Source organism: Danaus plexippus, chromosome 28 (assembly GCF_018135715.1).
Source record: "Danaus plexippus chromosome 28, MEX_DaPlex, whole genome shotgun sequence".
Lineage (NCBI taxonomy): Eukaryota > Metazoa > Arthropoda > Insecta > Lepidoptera > Nymphalidae > Danaus > Danaus plexippus.
Genome location: NC_083556.1, coordinates 35001 through 42500, shown reverse-complemented (window position 1 = coordinate 42500; position 7500 = coordinate 35001). Strand labels below are relative to the sequence as shown.

At 40.8% G+C, this 7500-nt stretch overlaps 3 non-coding genes across 3 annotated transcripts in view; all 3 read left to right on the top strand.

The window, feature by feature from the left end:
• Nucleotides 1-2019: 2019 nt before the first annotated feature.
• LOC133319798 (small subunit ribosomal RNA) lies at nucleotides 2020-3921 on the top strand. The gene has a single exon (XR_009753293.1). It is a non-coding gene; the product is annotated as a small subunit ribosomal RNA (ribosomal RNA).
• Nucleotides 3922-5186: 1265 nt separating this feature from the next.
• Nucleotides 5187-5343, top strand: LOC133319792 (5.8S ribosomal RNA). Its single transcript, XR_009753287.1, has one exon. It is a non-coding gene; the product is annotated as a 5.8S ribosomal RNA (ribosomal RNA).
• A 1532-nt stretch (nucleotides 5344-6875) lies between these two features.
• Nucleotides 6876-7500, top strand: part of LOC133319801 (large subunit ribosomal RNA) — a 4019-nt gene continuing 3394 nt past the window's right edge. Inside the window, exon 1 of the ribosomal RNA XR_009753296.1 lies at nucleotides 6876-7500. This exon is cut by the window's right edge and continues 3394 nt beyond it. This is a non-coding gene — a ribosomal RNA (large subunit ribosomal RNA).

Genomic DNA, 7500 nt, shown 5'->3' with positions numbered 1-7500 from the left:
TATTATAATATCATCATTCAGATGACCCTATCGACTATATCATATTTATATTGACGATATACGACATCCATATTAAAATTATAAATACCAATGGCATCGTTATAGATGTGAAATAATATTTTTATATCATACACTTGGAAAAATTTCTAAGTCCAGTCATTACACGAACCGGGAGAGTGTTACACAAAAATCTTTAATAATTTCCGTATTTCGAAGAAATCGATCACACCAACAGCATATCATCCACGTATACAATCAATATGAAACTTATTCGTAAGCGGAACTTTCATTTCGAACAAATATTTTTCATATCATATGTGAAGTCGATCGAAAAACGACTAAGTCCCAGACGCTCCGCCGACACGATACGAACCAAACATAATATTATAATATCATCATTCAGATGACCCTATCGACTATATCATATTTATATTGACGATATACGACATCCATATTAAAATTATAAATACCAATGGCATCGTTATAGATGTGAAATAATATTTTTATATCATACACTTGGAAAAATTTCTAAGTCCAGTCATTACACGAACCGGGAGAGTGTTACACAAAAATCTTTAATAATTTCCGTATTTCGAAGAAATCGATCACACCAACAGCATATCATCCATGTATACAATCAATATGAAACTTATTCGTAAGCGGAACTTTCATTTCGAACAAATATTTTTCATATCATATGTGAAGTCGATCGAAAAACGACTAAGTCCCTAATGTATGAATACATAGCCATTATAAAATGTAAAAATTAAAAAAAAACTTTTTTATTTCACATGTTCTTTATATTTTATTATTTATAGTATTTTAATTGAACATATAATGCCATTTATATATTAGAAATGTATAAAATACGAACTTTTAAAATTTTTGTAATACACGAACCGGTCCCAGATTTACCGAATGTCAATTTCTGGCCCTCGCATATATAGGAGGTGGCGGCGCGTGTGGTGGGTCCGCGTCGTCACGTTGCGTACTGTAGGTTGATAGGCGTCGAAGGGAGTTGGTTATAAGAAAATATCACATCGTGCAATAGATGTTGATATAAAAATATTATCACATCGTATATTCGATGTTGATAATATAATAATGAAAAATGAAAAAATATCTCATCATTTCTTTGATGTTGATAAAATATGTATGTGAATGATGATAATGAAAAATGAAAAATATCTCGTCATATCTTTGATGTTGATATAATAATGAAAAATGAAAGTATCTCATCATATTTTTGATGTTGATAATATAAATAAGAGACAAAAAAAAAAAAAAAAATTTTTTTTTTTTAATTTAAAAATTATTTCGAATGAAATAATTGTACGTACGTGTACGTACGTTTGAATGATGAAAAAGTACGCTTCGAGAAATCCTCCTAATAACCTTCTTCCTTCGACAAAAACTTCTCTGTGTTGACCGCCGACGGTCGTCGCGTAGTACTTAGCTATACATATCACGATGTGTTTCACACAACGTTTTATAATGGTTAGTATGAAGCGTGATCGTTCTAACGGGGTCGTATTGTACAAAATTTGCTTCCGTCGTGTTGCGCGTAAGTGTGACCGCCGGAGACAATCCCTTAGTAGATAATCCGCCCGAAATAGAATCTATTGGTACTAGATCTCTCTAACACCGTGCGATGATACCGATGTTTGACGTGTCGTATTTGTTAACGCATATATGACAATGTTAACCGATATTAAAGGTGTACGATCTCGTTATAAAAGTAACGATCAACAATATGAAACTTTTTGATGCGTTCAAAATGTTTTCATAATAAATATATATATAATATATATAAAATATGAATTAAGAAAGAGAGGAGAGAGGAGGAGTATGATATAAAATGTGTGTGTATATTTCAAAGAAAATATACAAAAATGAATAAATAAATAAAAACAAAATAATAATCAGGCCACCGTTACGTGCCCTCGCTTCCTATACCACAATATAAGAGCGAACGCGTACGATGCGCTCTCGATTGAGAGTTAACTAAAATTAGCTAGCTCCCTGGTTGATCCTGCCAGTAGTTATATGCTTGTCTCAAAGATTAAGCCATGCATGTCTCAGTGCAAGCCGTATTAAGGCGATACCGCGAATGGCTCAATATATCAGTTTTGGTTCCTTAGATCTTACTCAGTTACTTGGATAACTGTGGTAATTCTAGAGCTAATACATGCAATCAGAACTCTGACCAGTGATGGGATGAGTGCTTTTATTAGATCAAAACCAATCGACGGAGGGCCTCGCGTCCGAAGTCGTTAATTTTGATGAATCTGGATAACTTTTGCCGATCGCATGGTCAAGTACCGGCGACGCATCTTTCAAATGTCTGCCTTATCAACTTTCGATGGTAGTTTCTGCGACTACCATGGTTGTCACGGGTAACGGGGAATCAGGGTTCGATTCCGGAGAGGGAGCCTGAGAAACGGCTACCACATCCAAGGAAGGCAGCAGGCGCGCAAATTACCCACTCCCGGCACGGGGAGGTAGTGACGAAAAATAACGATACGGGACTCTTACGAGGCCTCGTAATCGGAATGAGTACACTTTAAATATTTTAACGAGGAACAATTGGAGGGCAAGTCTGGTGCCAGCAGCCGCGGTAATTCCAGCTCCAATAGCGTATACTAAAATTGTTGCGGTTAAAAAGCTCGTAGTTGCATTTGTGCGCCGCGCTGTCGGTGCACCGCATCCGCGGTGATACTGACACGTCTGCGGAGCATATCGTCGGTGAGCCGGCGGTAAAACGCCGGTTCAATATCAAAATCCTATCGCGGTGCTCTTCAGTGAGTGTCGAGATGGGCCGACAATTTTACTTTGAACAAATTAGAGTGCTCAAAGCGGGCTCAAAACGCCGCTTGAATATTTCGTGCATGGAATAATAGAATATGATCTCGGTTCTATTTTGTTGGTTTTCAGAACTCCGAGGTAATGATTAATAGGGATAACTGGGGGCATTCGTATTGCGACGTTAGAGGTGAAATTCTTGGATCGTCGCAAGACGAACATCAGCGAAAGCATTTGCCAAAGGTGTTTTCATCAATCAAGAACGAAAGTTAGAGGTTCGAAGGCGATTAGATACCGCCCTAGTTCTAACCGTAAATATGTCATCTAGCGATCCGCCGACGTTATTACAATGGCTCGGCGGGCAGCTTCCGGGAAACCAAAGATTTTGGACTCCGGGGGAGTATGGTTGCAAAGCTGAAACTTAAAGGAATTGACGGAAGGGCACCACCAGGAGTGGAGCCTGCGGCTTAATTTGACTCAACACGGGAAATCTCACCAGGCCCGGACACCGGAAGGATTGACAGATTAATAGCTCTTTCTTGATTCGGTGGGTGGTGGTGCATGGCCGTTCTTAGTTGGTGGAGCGATTTGTCTGGTTAATTCCGGTAACGAACGAGACTCTAGCCTGCTAAATAGGCGTCGTCATTTAGGTGTGAGCGATTTCGGTCGTTCAACTCACTGACGGCGTATTAAAATTCTTCTTAGAGGGACCGGCGGCTTCGAGCCGCACGAGATTGAGCAATAACAGGTCTGTGATGCCCTTAGATGTCCTGGGCCGCACGCGCGCTACACTGAAGGAATCAGCATGTTCTCCCTGGCCTAGAGGCCCGGGCAACCCGTTGAAACTCCTTCGTGCTGGGGATTGGGGTTTGCAATTATCCCCCATAAACGAGGAATTCCTAGTAAGCGCGAGTCATAAGCTCGCGTTGATTACGTCCCTGCCCTTTGTACACACCGCCCGTCGCTACTACCGATTGAATGATTTAGTGAGGTCTTCGGACCGACACGCGGTGGCTTCACGGCCGTCGGCGTTGCTGGGAAGTTGACCAAACTTGATCATTTAGAGGAAGTAAAAGTCGTAACAAGGTTTCCGTAGGGGAACCTGCGGAAGGATCATTAACGTTATATAACATCCGATATCAAAGCGATATCAGGATGATTATGATAATATTATATATCCAAGTAAAAAGAGAGACACATATATAAAAATATATGATGCAAATTAAAAAAAAAAAGAGATGAAAGGGGCGGCATCTCAATAGAAATTAAATATATCTCAAAATAATATATAAATGAAAGGAAAATAAATAAATATAAAACAAAAAAAAAACAACTCTACACAAGCGTGTTATGATGTTTTTGAATGAATAAAAATATAAAAGATGTCAGGGGCGGGACATCAAAATAAAAAGAGACACACAAAAACATACACTCGATTACGCCTAGCGTGTTGTCGTTGTTGTTGTTGTTTGTGATGTTAAAAATAAATAAATAAATAAATGAAAGAGAGATATATAAGATGTGAAGGGGCCACATCTAAAAAATAAATAAATCTCCAAGGAGATCGAAATAATATTATGATGATATGATGATGAAGGAGGAGGAAAAGATACGAAATTTAAAACGATTTGACGGATAAACGGATTCATTAGCGTCCCTTCCTTATCCGATACGCACATATGCACTGTATGAGCATACAATTTATATACTCTTGATGTATATATACGTATATGTTAAAACCAGATAACGTTGTAACTCGAAAGCGATATACTAGATATCATTGATTCATCCTATGTTTCTTAACTCTGGTAGATCTCATTTGACATAGACCGGTAAGAATCCGCGCCGCGAGTCTCTTGACGACTACTCAAGACCTTAATAAGTCTAGTCCGAGTTCTGTTTACTTGGTTGGATCAAGGGCGATTAGAGTGAACGTATAATCTGGGCGTTGAAGATAACATGCTGTGGTATATAGCGCTACTATCATTATCTTGTCATTTCGTTAATTCGTTAGGGACACTCTGAGTTTTTTATGCGGTCCGGTGGATTAGTTGTTTACCGTACGTTAACCACACGGGTAAATCCGGTGGGTCGGTTAGTCCACTTGGAGAGAACGTGGTGTGATACGTTTCGTTTGTCATGTCGTTCGCGTCTTTCTATATTATATATCAACATATCACATGTCAATGTGAAATATGTATGTATGTATAAGTAGATTTGATCGCGTCCGTAGGCAATATGAGGCGTATTGCAGCGTTATATAAATGGCAACACCCCCTATATGCGCACGATTGCCCTCTTTGTTTTTTTTTTTTTTTAAAAAAAAAAAAAGAAAATTTAAATGGTGAGCGTCGCCGTACACATGATATATTTATAAAAATCACTACCCTGAACGGTGGATCACTTGGCTCGCGGGTCGATGAAGAACGCAGTTAACTGCGCGTCATAGTGTGAACTGCAGGACACATTTGAACATCGACATTTCGAACGCACATTGCGGTCCGTGGAGAAATATCCAGGACCACTCCTGTCTGAGGGCCGGCTGTATAAAATAATACACCACACTGTTCCATCACGGTATGACACCTCATAACGCACGCGAACACAGAAAGAATTACATCCATCGCGCACAGACTCGCACATATACGCCACGGAAGTGTCGTTGTGTGTTCGTAGTGTGTGTGTGTATGTGTTTGTTCAGTTCGAATTATGTGTATCGTAGTTTTGTTGTTGTCGACTGTGCGAACATATGACGGTTCCGACGACTGCTAATGATCTTTTTATTCTTTTTATTGTTCTCTTTCTGACGAGACACAAACAGCACGAGAACACGACACACGCACAAACACGACGTCGTACCGCACGCGCGCGTGAGCGCGAACGCCTCCCTCTCGTAGTACACAGAAAAGACTATGATATCTTATTATGTGTCATTATACGAATCGGAGTTGTCGCACTCGTCGTAGTCGTCGTCGTCGTCGTCGTCGTCGTTGTCGTAGTCGTCGTTGTTGCTGTTGTGACCCATCATAGTGAGAGATTTAAATTGAATTATTGATTGTTTGCAAGTTCGTTTGTCCGTTTAAATATTATATGAGAAATATATATATACACACACGTATATGAAGACTATGAAACATTTTTTTCATTGTGTGAATATATCACATCGAAGTCGCGTGAGTGTTGTTGTCTGTGTTATATGGTATGTATATATTATATAATACACCAACGATACTTAGTTACGCCTCGATCAAACAAGTGACACGAGATCGCATCTAGCGTCTGAGCATATATAATATGTGAAGACGGAAACGCACGACACCCGCACAAAAAAATATGAATCTTTGTATGTGTTTGTGTGTGTGTGATACGCGCGATGTTTTGCTGCAGAGAGCGTGATCCTTGCTCCCATCGTTGATCCGTTGCTTTATGATTATGATAATTGTGAAGCGATACGGTGATGTGAGAGGGTAAGAGAAGGTATCCGATGCTCTTTCGTATGCGATTACGTCGTCGTCGTTATTATGCACTTACACATCTACGTCTCTGATTTCAAGATATTTTTTTTGTCGATGTATGAGCGTTTTATGTTTTCTGTGTCCGATCGTTGTGCGTTTCTATTGTGTCGTTAAGGTCTGTGTTATATTAATATTATATATATATCGTGGACGTGGACATCGAACGAAAACAACGCAATATCGCGCCTTCGTATATATGTGTGATATGTAATAAAACGATGAAAATCGAATTTGAGTGTTTCAAATATATAGTTATTCAATGTATGTGTTGTGTGCAAAAAAAAAGTAGGCGGACACGACGTCCGAAGAGTGCATCGACGCCGTTTATGAAACCGAAACACTATCACAATCATATATTGTGTGTGTATAATTCGCGCAGACACGAGTACGTGAATCGTGCAGACTACCACACTGCGTGTGCGTGTGTGTGTATGTATAAACGTACTCGGTGTGTGTGTGTGATCATATCGCACATATTATATGTATGTAAGATTCGTGTTTTAGTTTTGTGGCGTCGTAGCGCTGACGGATATCGCGTCTGCCTCGTTTTTTTATCGTTGGCCTCAGATCAGGGAGGATCACCCGCCGAATTTAAGCATATTAGTAAGCGGAGGAAAAGAAACTAACTAGGATTTCCTTAGTAGCGGCGAGCGAACAGGAAACAGCCCAGCACTGAATCCCGCGGTTGTAACGATCGCGGGAGATGTGGTGTTCGGGAGGTTCCGCTTTCTCGTCGTCGCCGCTCCTGTCCAAGTTCGTCTTGAACGGGGCCGTTTTCCCGTAGAGGGTGCCAGGCCCGTAGCGACGGAGCGAGACGGCGAGAGGGACACTCCTCAGAGTCGGGTTGCTTGAGAGTGCAGCCCTAAGTGGGTGGTAAACTCCATCTAAGGCTAAATATTACCGCGAGACCGATAGCGAACAAGTACCGTGAGGGAAAGTTGAAAAGAACTTTGAAGAGAGAGTTCAAGAGTACGTGAAACCGTTCAGGGGTAAACCTGCGAAACTCGAATGAACGAACGGAGAGATTCATCGTCGCTCGGCGGCGTACGGGCGTCGCGCCTCGATGTCGTGCTTGCGTCACGCAAGTGGCGTACGGCATGACACGGGTCGCGTCCGTCGACGTTCGCCGAAGGCGTGCACTTCTCTCTTAGTAATACATCGCGACCCGTTCGATGTCGGCATA